Below are 18,971 nucleotides of genomic sequence, written 5' to 3'. Positions count from 1 at the left end.
CCTATCACTAATGTAAATTTACGGTGTGTGCATAAACTTTTTACCCAGGGACCTTTTATGGACCTGATTATGTAAAAAAAAAATGTTTGTGTGTATATTAATGATGAGCGAGTACCGTAATATTCGTAATCGCTATACTCGTAACGAGTACTTTGTAATAATCGCGTATTCATTCCAAATAACGAGTACAATGTAAGTCAATGGGAAATGCAAGTAATTTTCTGCTGGACCCTACAAAGGGGTCTGGGGGGCCTGAGGAAAAGGTGAAATGGATGGGAAAGTGATGAAACAGAATGGGAAGAGCCTGGAGAATGTGCCTGCATGCATTTCTGACTCTCACAAATGGTTTCTGGAAATAAGTTTGTCGCAGTATTACACCACTTTTACAGACACACAAGAACAACTACCAAACCTAACCTAAATTGCATTTAACAGGCCAAAAAGGTTAAGAAACAGTCTTTCCTGCACAATCACTTGTATATAAGGCTAAATAAACCAGAGAAACCCAAAAAATATCCCTTTTAGCCTTTGTTCACACATACTGTTGTGGCTTTTTTTGCCTTTTACAATTGGGAGGATCCTGACTGATACATTTTGTAGGTTCCTCTGTCATACATCATTTTTAGTTCGATATTCCCCAGCACTTTACAAGCACAGCTAGTAGAACTAGTAGGTATGTTGATCTTTGACCTGAGAGGCCTCAGGTGGCTCTGTAACATGCATTTTGGAGGGACAGCTGTTACTTAGAGATTTGTGCGGTCTCTCCATCATTGACACTCAGATAGTGGAATACATATTCCATAGCAGTTTACATGTGATACTGCAGCCCTAAATTCAAATGTTCAGAGGCCCTGCAGTAGACAGGAAAGCTGAGTTTTGTGAGAGCCCTCGTGTGGCCCTGTAACATACATTTTGAAGTGCCCTCCTCTAGAGATTTTAGAGGTCCCTCTTGTGTACAATACATTTGAGAGTGCCCTCACTTATCCATATTGTATGGCCCTCACTCTATTATTTAACTCATTTAAGGGCAAAGACTACAGAGAAAATAGCCAAGAGACATGGAGTACTAGAAGGTAGCAGTGAGTGCAGCCTGCGATCATCAGGAATGGCTGAACTCTGTGAACCGGAAAAATAAAAGCTGCACTAGTGAACGGGATAATGAGCTCAAATATATCACTTGTACAAGTCAAAGGACAAAGGATATATGGTGCCCCCCCTTCAGGATGGGTTGGAGAAGCTTCTCCAAATGGCTCAGAGATTTTGATTGTCAATATTCTCCAGATTATATAGCAAGAGAAGACTTCTTGATACTGTACTACTTGGTCCAGTGCAGAATGTGCATCGTATTTCCAAAAATTACTCCTGGGGACTTTGTCATAGGTGCAGGGAGATTCCATGACAAGGGCTTCCCTTGTCAAACATTATCTACGATGGAGTACTGTAGTAGTTGTGGCCCTAAATTCAAGTTTTCAGAGGGCAATCAGTCGGTCATCAACAGTCAGTGTAAATTTCTATTGAATATGTATCCCCTATCTCAGTCACAATGTGGTACAAGCCAGGCATGTTTTGTGCCAAATAGGGTGACTGACAGTACATTTCAATTGAATATGTATCCCCTATCTCAGTCACAATGTGGCACAACCTGTGACAAGGGCCTCCAATGACAAATATTAGTTTGGTACGACCACTGTACATTCCAGATTTGTCCACTGTACAATGTGCGTAGGGTTTTTAAAACTGAGTCCTATGGGCTGAGTCATGCTTGACGTAGGTAGCCACCATCCCAAGGGCTTCCAATCACAAATAGTAGTTAGGCTGGAGTAGGAATACTGTCCTGGTTTGTCCACTGCACAATGTGCATAGGGTTTGCAAAAATTAGCCCTATGGGCTGAGTCATGGTTGACGTAGGTAGCCACCATCCCAAGGGCCTCCAATCACAAATAGTAGTTAGGCTGGAGTAGGAATACTCTCCTGGTTTGTCCATTGCACAATGTGCATAGGGTTTGTAAAAATTAGCCCTATGGGCTGAGTCATGGTTGACGAAGGAAGGAAACGGGTTTTTATGGGAAGGGTGGTGACGTTAACAGCAGTAGCATGAATCTGCATTTTTGGTGAATTTAGGTTGGCTTGCTGTCATCTGGAGGGATTACAAACTGTGGAGATATCCAGTCCTTGTTGAATTTAATCAGAGTAAGTCTGTCTGCATTTTCCGTGGAGAGGCGTGTGCGCCTATCAGTGATGATTGCCCCAGTGGAACTGAAAACACGCTCAGACACCACACTAGCAGCCGGGCAGGCCAGCACCTACAAGGCATATAAGGAGAGGTTGGGCCAAGTGTTCAGCTTAGACACCCAATAATTAAAGGGAACTGAAGTGTCAGAAAGGACGCACGTATGGTCACTTAAGTCCCCCTTGACCATGTTCTGCAACTTGTCTCTCCTTGGCATTGTTACAGGCACAGATAGCCCTTGCTGTTGTGCTGGTTTATTGAAAATTGCCCAATTTGTGCACATTTTTCCCCCACTTCTGTTGGAGCTGGTGTTCGTGTCTCTCCCTTGAAGTTGAAAAGAGCCGGTACCTCTGCCACCAGCATTGTCTGAGGGTGATGTTTTCAGTAACTGATCTACAACGGCCTTCATGAACGATTCCATTGTAAAACTTTTTGGTGACTCCAAATGGAGAGAAGGAAATTTCTCCTTGTACTGTGGATCGAGAAAGGTGGCCAACCAGTATAGAACTTTGCCATGTGGGCCAAGCTGCAAAAAGGCAAATGTTCTGTGTCCCCAACAGTAAAAAAAAGTACCCATGCCCTCCTCACGCTGACTCGCCTCCTCCTCCACCTCCTCATCCTGCTCTCCAGCCCATCCAGCCTGGACAGACATGAAGCTTGGATTGGGTGTCCCCTCTGTATCATTACAAGTCCCCTCTGTAGCACAGAAAAACAAGTCCTCTCCCTCCTCATCACCGATTGTTGCCTCAGAATATTGGCAGGGCTGGGTAGTAACACCCATTTGGAAATCTGGCTCCATACCAACGTGCTGGGCACTCAAAGGTTCCTCTTTGAGATTATGCAGTGATTATTTCAAGAGACACAGCAGCGGGATGGTTACGCTGATAATAGCCTGATCACCGCTCACAAGGTTGGTGCAGTACTCAAAGTTCTCAAGAACCTCACAAATGTCAGTGATCCACACTCACTCGACAGTTGTGTGGTGGCTGACTCTCAGTCTGACAGGCATGCTGAAGCTGGTATTCAGCTACTGCCCTCTGCTGTTCACTAATCCTCGCCAACATATGATAGGTGGAGTTCCACCACGTGGGCAGGTCACAAATGAGTTGGTGACTTGGCAAATTCAAGCGCTTTTGCAAGGCTGTAAGAGCAGCAAAAGCGGTAGAGGAATAGCAGAAATGGGCACTAATATGGCGCACCTTCTCAAGTAGGTACGGCAAGTCACAGTAAGTTCAGAAATTTCTGAACAACTAGGTTCAGCACGTGAGCCATGCATGGCACGTGTACCAGCTTGCCGCCCTTTAAAGCCGTCACCAGGTTACTCCCATTATCGCAGACGACCAGACACTGATCGGTCTGTTGTTTTAAAGCTTGCTACAGCTCTGCTGAAGTGTGTGCTTTCTGACCTAAACAGATCAGCTTCAGCAGAGCGTGTTGCTGCATTGCCGATGCGCTGCTGCACAGGTCCCAGCTTGGCAGTGATGGGGAGGGTAATTCAGCAGAGGATGAGGAGCAAGAGGACGGGAGAGAGGAAGTGGAATATGAAGAGGCGGAAACCCTGACAGAATTTGGGCCCGCTATTCTTGGCGTGGGTAGGATGTGTGATGTTCCCATTTGCACCTTAGTCCCACCCTCCACCAGGTTCACCCAGTGTGCCATGACAGAAATGTATCATCCCTGTCCACAACAACTTGTCCAGGTGTCTGTTGTTAGGTGGACCTTCCCGGTTACGGCGTTGGTGAGAGCACAGTTCAGATTGTTCAACACGTGCTTGTGTAACGCAGAGACGGTACACCGGGCAAAATAGTAGTGGCTGGAAACACTGTATCATGGGGCAGCCACAGCCAAGAGATCACGGAAAGATTGTGTTCCCACAAGCCTAAAAGGCAACATCTCCACAGCTAGAAATTTGGCAATCTGCGAGTTAAGTATTTGTGCCTGTGGGTGCATGGCTGGGTATTTATGCTTTCTGAAGGACATAGCCCAGACGACATGGCATTGGTTTGACCCGCAGACGCAGATATGGTACCCTGGTGTTCCACCCACCTACTGGGGTGCTTGGCTGCCATGTGGTTTTGCATACTGGTGGTGCTTAGGTTGCCTTTGCCCTGGCCTTTGCTTAACTTGGTATGGAAGATGCTACAGACTACAATATTTTTCTCTGAAGGACTTTCAGAAAAAAATTCCACACAGCAGCTGAACACCCCCTTGCCCTGACTTGGCGCACAGCGGGGTTGCTCTTGGGAACAGTTGGCCCAGTTCTCACTCTGGGCAAATCACGACCCCTTGGTGCCTGTGTTGGTGCTACATATCGATCTTCCTCTGTGTTGCTGTCATGGCAATGCGTGCCAACGGTCCAGGTCGGAACAGTGGACTCATCATCGACCAATTCGTCTTCCATCTCATCCTCCTTCCCAGTTGAAATTGTAGGCTGACCTGATGGCAACTGTGTCTCATCATCATCAGCCTCCACCTCTGGAGACAGTAAATGACATTCCTACAAATGGCTTTCTTCTGGCCATAGGTTCTCAAATACTTGAGCATCAATGAACGCCACCTCCTCTTGTCCCTCTTCATTGCTGCATGGTGATAGGCCAGAGCCAACCAAAGGATACGTACCAAACAGGTCCTCGGAGTGGCCAAGCTTGGGGTCATATGTCTCCTGTGACTGATAATGGCAGGAGGAAGGAGAACCAGCTTCAGGATTGGATGGGCCAGCCTTCTGTGTATCCACAATAGACTGTGTGGTCGTGGAAGATTTGTTTCTGCTTGACAAATGCGTAGAGGCCTTGTCTGCTATACAAGACAGAATCTGCTCTTGCTTTTCTGGCTTCCACACACGTTTACATTCCAGACCGAGAAATATTTCCAGGAACATAGTGGATGCATCAAGCTTCTTCTGACCTGACACAGACTGAGAGCCTTCTCACGCACCACTGACAACACCACGTTCCTGTTCACGTCCATGTCCCTTAACAACAGGCTTTTTTGGCATTTTGGGTTTTGTTGACAGATTTTCAGATGTTGATGGCACAAGCCAAGCTAGCTGTCACAGCCAAAATAATGGTTAAAATGGCCTGGTGCGTGCTTTGTAGCAGGCAGTAGGAAATGTTTGGGCTACTGTTTTGTGTAGGGCACCAAACGCCTTTTTAAGTGGACTAATATGGACAGCAAAAGTCAGGCTCTGACCCCTAAAACAGCAGGGAAAATAGACTGGTGCTAAAAAAAAAAAGGCAGCACAAAATGCTACTTCTGTGTGTGCTGGAAAAATATTGCTTTGCCTCTGATAAGAGCTGTTTTAAGATGGACACTGGAATAACACTACCTAATACACTCCCTACCTAATACACAATCTCTCCCTCCCTTTACTCTGACTTTGTTGTGTGCCTTCAGCTCTGAAAAGAGCTATTTTTTGGTGGTATTATGGAGCTAGTGAGCAGCTCCTTTAAAAACAGAACTAGTACACACTGCAGGTAGCACTTAAAATGGCTTTTGTTTTATCAAGAGGCCTAAACACTCTCCCGAGCAGCTCATCGATCTCTCCCTATGCTTATAGAACGCAGGCTCCAGATGCAACGTGCACAAAATGGCGGCGGCAGGGCTTAAATAGACCCTATGACGCTGGTCGGCCAGCCAATCACAGTAATGCCACAAACATGATGTCTGTGGCATTACTGTGATTAGTTAAGAAGCCCAGCATGTTTAGTGGCTACAAAGAAGGTGCCAAAACTGCAGGGCGGGACATCCGAATATAGCGAGGCGAGTACACAAATACTCGCAGAATAACGAGTAACCCGAATACCGTACTATCCGTGCGAATAGTAACGAATACACTCGCTCATCACTAGTGTATATATAATAAATAATATATATACAGTACAGACCAAAAGTTTGGACACACCTTCTCATTTAAAGATTTTTCTGTATTTTCATGACTATGAAAATTGTACATTCACACTGAAGGCATCAAAACTATGAAATAACACATGTGGAATTATATACTTAACAAAAAAGTGTGAAACAACTGAAAATATGTCTTATATTCTAGGTTCTTCAAAGTAGCCACCTTTTGCTTTGATGACTGCTTTGCACACTCTTGATGAGCTTCGAGAGGTAGTCACCGGAAATGGTCTTCCAACAATCTTGAAGGAGTTCCCAGAAATGCTTAGCACTTGTTGGCCCTTTTGCCTTCACTCTGCGGTCCAGCTCACTCCAAACCATCTCGATTGGGTTCAGGTCTGGTGACTGTGGAGGCCAGGTCATCTGGCGTAGCACCCCATCACTCTCCCTCTTGGTCAAATAGCCCTTACACAGCCTGGAGGTGTGTTTGGGGTCATTGTCCTGTTGAAAAATAAATGATGGTCTAACTAAACGCAAACCGGATGGAATAGCATGCCCTGCAAGATGCTGTGGTAGCCATGCTGGTTCAGTATGCCTTCAATTTTGAATAAATCCCCAACAGTGTCACCAGCAAAGCATCCCCACACCATCACACCTCCTCCTCCAAGGTGTGTCCAAACTTTTGGTCTGTACTGTATATATAGTAAGGTGGCTAATGGTCTTATAATCAATGGCAGGTATGCATCCCAGAGATGGCTGGTCTCTGAGATGTAACCCGGTGTAGCTTCTCTAGTGCATGCATGCACTAAGAGGATTAATTGGTGCAGCTGGGGCATGGGTTGCTAGGAGAGATGGGTGGGTCCAGCAACCCACATACCTCACCTCTGGGTGTGGTTTCCAGCCTATATAAGAAAGGCTGTTGCTTGACACTGGGCTGTGTTTGGAGGGAGAAGGCCTCATGAAGCTTTTAATAATGTCACCATCATAAATGGGGTTGCTCAGGAGCCGGGGGCTGACACAAGGTTTCCTAATTTTATGATGAATGGGGAGTTATTGTACCAGGTCACAAAAGTGAGGGAGGAGCTGGTGGAACAGTTGTTAGTGCCAGGCACCTATAGACAGAAGGTGTTGGACATGGCCCATTCACATATCCTGGGGGGACATCTCGGAGTGAAAAAAACGCACGAACGGATTGTGCAGAGGTTCTATTGGCCAGGGTGTCACCGGGACATATTAAACTATTGTATGTCCTGCCCTACGTGTCAGTTATCCGCCCCCACTTCTCACTTTCGAAGTCCCCTCGTGCCATTTCCCATTAGTGAAGTGCCATTTGAGAGAATTGCTACGGACTTGGTTGGTACCCTGGTTAAATCTGCTCGTGGGCATCAGAACATATTGGCTATCCTGGATTATGCCACATGTTATCCTAAAGCAATTATCCTGTGAAACTCTTCCACAAAGAGTATAGCCCGCAAATTGGTTCATGTTTTCTCCCGGACGGGTTTTCCAAAGAAGATTCTGACCAATTGGGGAACACCTTTTATCAGTAAGGTGATGAGGGAGTTATGCAAGGTCCTGCAAATCTCCCAGTTGAGGACTTCAGTGTACCATCCTCAGACAGATGGCCTTGTGGAAAGGTTCAATAAAACGCTGAAGAGTATGCTGAGGAAAGTAATAGAAAATGACTGTAGAGACTGGGACTCTCTCCTACCTACTCTCTGTTGTTCTCCATCCGTGAGGTTTTGCAGGCCTCTATGGGGTTCTCGCCTTTCGAACTGCTGTATGGCCAACATTCCCGAGGTCTCCTGGATATAGCCAAGAAAACCTGGGAAGCCGAAGTCACACCCCACAGGAGTGTCATTGAGCAGGAGAGGATTGCGAAGGTGATGCCACTCGTAAAAGAACATCTCCTCCAGGCACAAGAGTTGCAGGCCAGGATCTACAACCGCTCAGCAAGAGTGCGGCAATTCAACTCTGGTGACCGAGTCCTCATGCTCATTCCCACTGTGGAAAGCAAGTTCTTGGCCAAGTGGGAAGGGCCGTATGAGGTGGTGGAAAAATTTGGTGAGGTGAACTACAAGATTCATCAACCGAGACGACGTAAGCCGTACCAGATATTCCACGTCAACTTCATCAAGCCGTTGGAAGACAGAGCGGTTGTGGAAGCTTCATGCTTGCTGGGCAAGCCAGAAGGTGACGTTGGAGGAGTTGCAATAGCGAAAACGCTCACAAAGGCCCAAAAGCAGCAGTGTCAGGAGTTGCTGTACAAGAACAGGATCTGTTCATGGAATTGCTGGGTTGCTTAAGGGTCATAGAACATGAGGTTCTGACGGAGCCACATGTGTGGGTGAACGTGACCCTATCGGATACCTAAGGCCCGACGAGAGGTGATCTCCAAAGAGGTGGCTCGTATGATGAAACTTGGTGTCATTGAAGAATCCAAGAGTGGTTGGTCGAGCCCGATTGTCTTGGTCCCAAAGCCCGATGGTCGATGAGCTGATCGAGCGACTTGGGCCTGCAAGGTACATAACCACCTTAGATTTAACGAAAGGTTATTGGCAGATCCCCATGGCACAGGGAGCCAAGGAGAAGACTGCATTTTCTATGCTGGATGGATGCTTCCAGTATGTCTGGATGCCGTTTGGTCTGCAGGGGGCCCCTGCCACCTTCCAGAGAGCAATGGATCGAATCCTTGCGCCCCATAAGAAAGCATACCTGGACGATATTTTTATATTCAGCCCAGACTGGGAGAGTCATCCGGAAAAGGTCCAGGCTGTGTTTGATGCACTAAGGAAGGCGGGGTTTTAGATAAACCCGAAGAAATGTGCCATGGGTAAAGAAGAGGCCAAATACCTCGGATATGAAGTGGGTAGAGGCGATATTAAACCCCAGGCAATCCAAACCTGGCCAATACCACTGTCAAAAAAACAAGTCAGAGCCTTCCTGGGGATCGTGGGATACTACAGGAGGTTCATTCCAAACTTCGCCATGATGGCCACACCCCTGACTGACCTCCTGAAGGGGACGAAATAGGCTATAGCCAAGTGGACTGCAGATATGGAGTCGGCCTTTCAAGAAATGAAGGTGGTGCTGTGTAAGCAACCAGTCCTGATGGCCCCCAACTTTACGAAAGAGTTTATACGCCAAACGGACGCCTCAGATGTCTGTTTGGGAGCAGTCCTTTCCCAGGAGATACACGGGGAGGAGCACCCTGTTCTCTACCTAAGTAGGAAGCTGTCCTCATGCGAGAGGAATTATTTGGTCATAGAGAAAGAGTGCTTGGCCATAAAGTGGGCGGTGGACACGTTACCGTACTATCTGGTAGGAAGTAAATTTAGATTGGTATCCAACCATGCCCCACTCAGATGGTTGAGGAAAACAAAGGGTAAAAATTCTAGGGTCACCTGCTGGTTTTTAGCCCTACAGGACTTCAACTTCCATGTAGAACATAGAGCAGGGAAGCTACATGGTAATGCTGATGCCCTCTCAAGAATCCCCTGTGGTAGAAGGTGCCAAGCCCCACGGCTTTAGGGAGAGGGGAGAGGTATGTAAGGTGGCTAATGGTCTTGTACTCAATGGGAGGTGTTTATCCCAGAGATGGCTGGTCTCTGGGATGTAACCCGGTGTATTTTATCTACTGCACGCATGCACTAAGAGGATTTATTGGTGCAGCTGTGAGCCTGGGTGCGGGTTGCTAGGAGAGATGGGCGGGTCCAGCAACCCACATACCTCACCTCTGGGTGTAGTTTCCAGCTTATATAAGAAAGGCTGTTGCTTGACACATGGGTTGTGTTTGGAGGGAGAAGGCCTCCTGTGTGTAGTGTTCAGACTGTGCTGTGTGCTGTACGCTCACCAGCCTGTGTGACCACAAGTTTGGTGTACCAGAGACTTTGTTCAAAGTACTGTTCTCCTTTGTTTATAAATATATATACACTGTGGTACTGTGGTAGTAGACACAGGAACATTTTCATCTGAAGGTTTATTTAAAATGTCATAAAGCACTGCAGGTTCCACAAGATAAACATGGCCTTGCTGACACAATGGCAAAACAAAAGATAAACAATAGCACATACCATATGCATGAGGGATTTGCCTGCTTAAGTTGCAGCTCACTTCAGTTCCTCCTGAGCTGAAGGTCTACAGTCTGGAGAGTTCCTTCTCTTAATGCACAACAGAAAAAAAAACTCAATGCTAGAGATTTAACTCCTCCAGCCATACCCGTGAGGTCGAGATATGGACCCGTCCCAAAATGGCTGATTAACTTCTTCAGCACCTAACATGCTGAAGAAACTTCTAGGTTCAGTTCACTGAGGCTAGTAGCTGCTGTGAAACATATCTCCCCTCACATACATCACTAGTGAGTCTGTCACATATTCCCCCCTCTGCCCAAAGCCAGGGTTTTGGGCACTGTCAGACACCAAACAAAATTCTGGAGAGGGCATCAGCGTTATCATGTTATTTCCCGGATCTATGCTCCACGTGAAAATGTCCTGGAGACCTAAGAACCACCTAGTTACCCGGGCATTCTTACCCTTCATCTCCCTTAACCATCTAAAAGAGGCATGGTCCGAAACTAGTTTAAACTTCCGGCCTAGTAGGTAATACCTCAATGTATCTACGGCCCATTTTTTTGCTAAGCACTCTTTTTCTACTAGTGTAGTTTTTCTCACAGGATGAGAGCTTCCGGCTCAGATACAGGATGGGATGTTCCTCCCCATTTATCTCTTGGCTCCTAGGCCAAATTCTGAAGCATCTGTCTGGACCACAAATTCTTTATTAAAGTCTGGTGCGACAAGGACTGGCTGCTTACACAGTGCCAGCTTTAGTTGTTGGAACGCCGTTTCCATTTCATCTGTCCATTTCGCCATCGTTGATCTGGTGCTTATGAGAACATCAGTAAGTGGCCCGGCCACCATGGCAAAATTTAGGATAAACCGCCGGTAATATCACACAATTCCAAGAAACCCTCTCATCTGTTTCTTGGAGAGCGGTTGCGGCCAGTTCTGGATTGCCTTGACTTTATTCACTTGCAGCTTGATTTTGTCCTCTCCCGACAACATAGCCTAAGTACTTGCCTCTTCCTTCCCGATGGCACATTTTTTTGGATTTATAGTAAACTCCGTGTTCCTCCAGAGCATCCAGAATTGCCTGTACCTTTGGTAGATGACTAGCCCAGTCTTGGCTAAAGACCAGAATGTCATCAAGGCAGGCTGCGGAATACTTTGTATGGGGGGCTAGGATCCGACCCATGGCCCTATGGAAGGTGGTTGGGCCCCCCTGTAGTCTGAAAGGCATTCGAGTGTATTGGAAACACCCATCAGGTGTCGAGAAACCCATCTTCTCCTTGGCCCTCTGGGACATGGGGATCTGCAAGTAGCCCATCGTCAGTTCAAGGGTTATAATGTACCTCGCAGGTCCAAACCTCTCAATGAGTTCATCGACGCAGGGCATCGGGTATGCGTCACACTTGGATACTTCATTCAGCCTGTGGTAGTAGTTACAAAATCTCTACTCCAAGTCGGGCTTTGGCACGAGAACGATGGGACTCGATCATCCGCTCTTTGATTCCTCTGTCACATAGAGGTCCAGCATCCTCTTCATCTTGGTTGAGATCACCTCATGGCAGGCTTCAGGAATCCTATAGGGCTTAAGGTTTACCCTAATATGCGTTTCTGTCAGCAAGTCATGCTCTACCACCTGCGTACGCCCCGGCAACTCAAAGAACAGGTCACGGTTCCTTTGCAGCAGCTCTCTACACTGTTGCTTCTGGGCAGTCGATAGAGTCTCTGTTATTGTGACGTCCTCCACTTTGCCTTTGGGACTGGCTCTCAAACAAGAAGCCCCCAGTGTTTCCCAATCTCGTCACGGCTTGAGCAAGTTCACATGATATACTTGGTGCGGCTTTCATCGGCCAGGCTGGTGGACTTTGTAGTTCAATTCACTGAGTTTCTCCACCACATCATACCGGCCTTGCCACTTGACCAGGAACTTGCTCTCGACAGTGGGAATAAGCAACAGAACGCGATACCAAGGCTGGAACTGCTTCAGCCGGGCTGATCGGTTATACACCCTTGCCTGTGCTTTCTGTGCCTGGAGGAGATGTTCCTTCACGATGGGCATCACTTTTGCTATTCTCTCCTGTAACTGGGCGACATGCTCGATGATGCTCTGGTGGGGCCTCCCAGGTTTCCTTGGCGATGTCCAGGAGTCCTCTTGGATGCCGACCATAAAGGAGCTCGAATGGAGAGAAGCCAGTAGAGGCTTGAGGAACTTCTCTGATGGAGAAGAACAGAAATGGAAGCAGGTAGTCCCAGTCTCACCCATTCTCAACGACCTTCCTGAGCATCGCCTTTAAGGTCTTGTTAAAGTGCTCCACTAGGCCATCTGTCTGCGGATGGTAAATGGAGGTCCATAGCTGGGCAATCTGAAGGACCTTATACAGTGGGTAAACATTTATGTTATTGCCACTATTATTTGTATTTGTTTTTTTAACACATATTGCATGGTCCGTCTGCGATTCACCTTTGGGATACGGGTGATGTAGCTTCTATAATATTGTATTGAACCCATGGTATTTAGCACATTTGGTCCCCCTTATATATATATTTGATATATTTAAACAATATTAATATATTATTCTTAATAACATATATACAATATATATATATATATTATATATATATACACAGTTATATGAAAAAGTTTGGGCACCCCTATTAATCTTAAGCTTAATGTTTTATAAAAATAGTTTTTTTGCAACAGCTATTTCAGCTTGATATATGTAATAACTGTTGGACACAGTAATGTTTCTGCCTTGAAATGAGGTTTATTGTACTAACAGAAAATGTGCAATCTGCATTCAAACAGGTTCACACTGAGCACATGTGACAGACGTGACAGAGTCTGGAGACGCCGTGGAGAGCGATCTGCAGCCTGCAACATCCTTCAGCATGACTGGTTTGGCAGTGGGTCAGTAATGGTGTGGGGTGGCATTTCTTTGGAGGGCTGAACAGCCCTCCATGTGCTCGCCAGAGGTAGCCTGACTGCCATTAGGTACCGAGATGAGATCCTCAGACCCCTTGTGAGACCATATGCTGGTGCGGTTGGCCCTGGGTTAATCCTAATGCAGGACAATGCCAGACCTCATGTGGCTGGAGTGTGTCAGCAATTCCTGCAAGATGAAGGCATTGAAGATATGGACTGGCCCGCCCGTTCCCCAGACCTGAATCCGATTGAGCACATCTGGGACATCATGTCTCGCTCCATCCACCAACGTCACGTTGCACCACAGACTGTCCAGGAGATGGCGGATGCTTTAGTCCAGGTCTGGGAGGAGATCCCACAGGAGACACTCCGCAACCTCATCAGGAGCATGCCCAGGCATTGTAGGGAGGTCATACAGGCACGTGGAGGCCACACACAATACTGAGCCTCATTTTGACTTGTTTTAAGGACATTACATCAAAGTTGGATCAGCCTGTAGTGTGTGACTCCAAATCCAGGCCTCCATTGGTTAATAAATTTGATTTCCATTGATGATTTTTGTGTAATTTTGTTGTGAGCACATTCAACTTTGTACAGAACATTTGTGGTGAGGCCAGGGACTGGAAATTCATATTCCCAGTTATGAAGGTCTCAGCAGGAATGATAGTCTGTCTGACTTCAAAGGACAAAGTATTTACATCAACATTTATTTCCCTTCTATACATCAACCCCTGGGAGCCTCCGTTCACACCAGGGTGACAAGCCAGGAGAGAACTGAATACAGGTCAGCTAGGATATGTACCTTTGTAGTGCAAACGCCTATTCCTGACAAGAGTATGGGGGAGCTAATTGAATCATGGCAATGAGGAATAGCTAATTGAATTACCTCTGAAGTCAGGGGAAGCTCTTGTGTTAGATCAATTACCATGCGCACCTTACAATGAGAATATTGCTGGGAAATGGATTATGAACTGTCTGATAGAAGGGAAGAGGAGATTACATGTAAATCGCCTATTTTCTGCCCTGCCCAAGTTACGTATAAATGAGTCCCTCTGTGAGAGAGGAGGGGTCTTCTGTTGAGGATCACCTGTCGCCACAGATGGGCAGAAAGACATAAGGAACCGCCCTGGACCCATGACAGCACCCTTCCTGCCGTGTCCAGAGACCTTTGATGAAAGTGTGGTATATTCACTTTTATTCCTTTTAATTTTACTGTATCGTATTACTGCTTCCTTACTGTATTTGTCTGACTACTGTATATATATACAGTTATATGAAAAAGTTTGGGCACCCCTATTAATCTTAAGCTTATTGTTTTATAAAAATTGGTGTTTTTGCAACAGCTATTTCAGTTTGATATATGTAATAACTGTTGGACACAGTAATGTTTCTGCCTTGAAATGAGGTTTATTGTACTAACAGAAAATGTGCAATCTGCATTCAAACAAAATTTGACAGGTGCATAAGTATGGGCACCTCACCAGAAAAGTGACATTAATATTTAGTAGATCCTCCTTTTGCAAAAATAACAGCCTCTAGTAGCTTCCTGTAGCTTTTAATGAGTTCCTGGATCCTGGATGAAGGTATTTTTGACCATTCCTCTTTACAAAACAATTCCAGTTCAGTTAAGTTTGATGGTCGCCGAGCATGGACAGCCCTCTTCAAATGATCCCACAGATGTTCAATGATATTCAGGTCTGGGGACTGGGATGGCCATTCCAGAACATTGTAATTGTTCCTCTGCATGAATGCTTGCGTAGATTTGGAGCGGTGTTTTGGATCATTGTCTTCCTGAAAGATCCATCCCCTGCGTAACTTCAACTTTATCACTGATTCTTGAACATTATTGTCAAGATTCTGCCGATACTGAGTGGAATCCATGCGTCCCTCAACTTTAACAAGATTCCCGATGCCAGCATTGGCCACACAGCCCCAAAGCATGATGGAACCTCCACCAAATTTTACTGTGGGTAGCAAGTGTTCTTCTTGGAATGCTGTGTTTTTTTGCCGCCGTGCATAACGCCTTTTTGTATGACCAAACAACTCAATCTTGGTTTCATCAGTCCACAGGACCTTCTTCCAAAAAGAAATTGGCTTCTTCAAATGTGCTTTTGCATACCTCAGCCGACTCGGTTTGTGGCGTGCTTGCAGAAACGGCTTCTTTCGCATCACTCTCCCATACAGCTTCTCCTTGTGCAAAGTGCGTTGTATAGTTGACCGATGCACAGTGACACCATCTGCAGCAAGTTGATGCTGCAGCTCTCTGGAGGTGATCTGAGGATTGTCCTTGACTGATCTCACCATTCTTCTTCTCTGCCTTTCTGATGTTTTTCTTGGCCTGCCACTTCTGGCCTTAACAAGAACTGTCCCTGTGTTATTCCATTTCCTTACTATGTTCCTCACAGTGGAAACTGACAGGTTAAATCTCTGAGACAGCTTTTTGTATCCTTCCCCTGAACAACTATGTTGAATAATCTTTGTTTTCAGATCATTTGACAGTTGTTTTGAGGAGCCCATGATGCCACTCTTCAGAGGAGATTCAAACAGGAGAACAACTTGCAAGTGGCCACTTTAAGTAGCTTTTCTCATGATTGCATACACCTGGCTATGAAGTTCAAAGCTCAATGAGGTTACAAAACCAAAAAAAGGGCTTTAATAAGTCAGTAAAAAGTAGGTAGGAGTATTTAAAACAAGAAAATGATAAGGGTGCCCATACTTATGCACCTGTCAAATTTTGTTTGAATGCAGATTGCACATTATATAAAATTTATAAGGTCGCTTCACATTATCCTAAACCCGGAACTCACGGAAGTTGTGAGGAAGGATCAGGGGCACGTGGCTCCGATCGGTAGTGTGACAGTATTCAATGAGAATATTTCATTCATTCAGATCTAGGATGTGTTATTTGAGTGTTCCCTTTATTTTTTTGAGCAGTGTATATATATACACACATAGATATATATACAGTCATGGCCAAAAGTATTGAGAATGAGACAAATAGTAATTTTTCCAAAGTTTACTGCTTAATTTTTTGTAATGGCAATTTGCATATACTCCTGAATGTCAAAGAGTGATCAGCTTAACAGCAATTACTGTACTTGCAAAGTCAATATTTGCCCAGAACATGAACTTTAACCCCCAAAACACATGTCAACATCATTGCAGTCCTGCCTTAAAAGGAGCAGCTAACATCGTTTTAGTGATTGATCCATTAACACAGGTGTGGGTGTTGATGAGGACAGGGCTGGCGATCAGTCATGATTAAGTAAGAATGACATCACTGGACACTTTAAAAGGAGGCTGGTTTTTGGTATCATTGTTTCTCTTCAGTTAACCATGGTTATCTCTAAAGAAACACGTGCAGCCATCATTGCACTGCACAAAAATGGCCTAACAGCTACAAAGATTGCAACTCAGTCAACAATCTATCGCATCATCAAGAACTTCAAGGAGAGAGCTTCCATTGTTGTCAAAAAGGCTCCAGGGCGCCCAAGAAAGACCAGCAAGCGCCAGGACCGTATCTTAAAACTGTTTCAGCTGCGGGATCGGACTACCAGCAGTGCCGAGCTTGCTCAGGAATGGCAGCAGGCTGGTGTGAGTGCTTCTGCACGCACTGTGAGGCGGAGACTCTTTGAGCAAGGGCTGGATTCAAGGAGGGCAGCAAAGAAGCCACTTCTCTCCAGAAAAAACATCAGGAACCGACTGATATTCTGCAAAAGGTACAGGGAGTGGACTGCTGAGGACTGGGCCAAAGTCATTTTCTCTGATGAATCCCCTTTTCGATTGTTTGGGACATCTGGAAAACAGCTTATTCGGAGAAGAAGAGGTGAGCGCTACCACCAGTCTTGTCTCATGCCAACTGTAAAGCATCCTGAAACCATTCATGTGTGGGGTTGCTTCTCAGCCAAGGGAATCGGCTCACTCACAGTCTTGCCTTAAAACACAGCCATGAATAAAGAATGGTACCAGAATGTCCTCCAAGAGCAACTTCTCCCAACCGTCCAAGAGCAGTTTGGCGCCCAACAATGCCTTTTCCAGCATGATGGAGCACCTTGCCATAAAGCAAAGGTGATAACTAAATGACTCATGGAACAAAACATAGAGATTTTGGGTCCATTGCCTGGAAACTCCCCAGATCTTAATCCCATTGAGAACTTGTGGTCAATCATCAAGAGACGGGTGGACAAACAAAAACCAACAAATTCTGGCAAAATGCAAGCATTGATTATGCAAGGATGGACTGCTATCAGTCAGGATTTGGTCCAAAAGTTGATTGAGAGCATGCCAGGGAGAATTACAGAGGTCTTGAAGAAGAAGGGGCAACACTGCAAATATTGACTTGCTGCATTAACTCATTCTAACTGTCAATATAACCTATTGGTACTCATAATATGATTGCAATTATATTTCTGTATGTGATATAAACAGACAAACACTAATAAAAACCAGAGGCCAGCAGATCATGTGAAAATATCATTTTGGTGCCTATATATATATTATACACACACACACACACACACACATATATATATATATATATATATATATACACATATATATATATATATATATATATATTACACACACACACATACACACACACACTATATATATGTTCTGTCCATAGGTGGGTATCTTTGGCATTTCCCTGCAATGTGTGTATTGTATATGTTATCTATTTTTTATATCGTTGAGTCCGTTAATATATGTATTATTGCTGCCCCTGTCTTCTATGTGCTGTGATACATATAGGTGCTATATTGCCCTTGGTTATCTTTTGTAGATCTAGCAGTGTTGTCTAAAATAGTAACATGACATGTCACATGATACTGCGATGTACATAGAATTTTTATCACTGCGCTACCTTTAGGAGTGCTTTGCGATGCCTGCACGCATGGGTGTTATCGTCCCGATGAGTCCGGGGGCTCTTGGCATCTCTCCAGCGGTTCACGCTGTGATGCCAACGCCACTGGGCTCCTTGGTTACGATGACACATCTTGCGTCATTTCCGGGCAGTTGTGGTGGCTTTTTGGGTAGCATGGGTTGCTACCATGGATATGATGACGCGATACACGTCACTTCAGGGGTAGACGGGCCCTGGTGAACACATGACCAGAACATGTGACCAGAACTAGAGTGTATTTAAGATCCGTAGCAATCATTTGTATTATACCCCTTGAGAAAGGCTAGCGCAGAAACGCGCGTTGTGTCCATGTGCGGGACTGTACGGTGGCCACTTCCCTTATCAGGTAATAAGAGATATGAGGACTTGGAAATCAATATACTAATATGAGTTAATGAATTGTTAATACTGGTCTTGAGGTGTGCCCATCAGTTTGTTTTCATCCATATATGGATCTCATTTAGTATATGATATAGAAGTATGTGGTCTTTGCATGTGTTGTACGCAACTCGGTGTTGTTTTTACATATACATTTCTGTTTTATGTCAATCTCTTTTTAAATAACTTGGTTCAATAAAGATTTCTATTTTTATATTATGTGACCTGTAGATCATCTTTTCTTGCCTCTAAGCCCCCCTTTGTCAGTTATGTCATAACGATTGGTCCATAAGTATAAGACCATGGGCTAAGTAATATGATGGGTCACAGTAATTTTATATACTTTTGATATGGGTTACCATTATAAATGTGTGTAATACTGTGCCCTCTTCTAACAGGTATTTTAATCTGACGGAGAAGCGCAGAAATGGAAGCAGGTAGTCCCAGTCTCACCCATTCTCAACGACCTTCCTGAGCATCGCCTTTAAGGTCTCGTTAAAGTGCTTCACTAGGCCGTCTTTCTGCGGATGGTAAAGTGAGGTCCATAGCTGAGCAATCTGAAGGAACTTACACAGTTCCTTCTTTACTTTGCTCATGAAGAGGGTTCCCTGGTCTGTCAAAATCTCCTTGGCAGAC

Source organism: Phyllobates terribilis, unplaced genomic scaffold, assembly GCF_046119375.1.
Source record: "Phyllobates terribilis strain yellow unplaced genomic scaffold, ASM4611937v1 Scaffold_3__8_contigs__length_932513732, whole genome shotgun sequence".
Classification (NCBI taxonomy): domain Eukaryota; kingdom Metazoa; phylum Chordata; class Amphibia; order Anura; family Dendrobatidae; genus Phyllobates; species Phyllobates terribilis.
The sequence above is the reverse complement of the archived record's forward strand: the minus strand, read 5'-3'. Positions refer to the sequence as shown.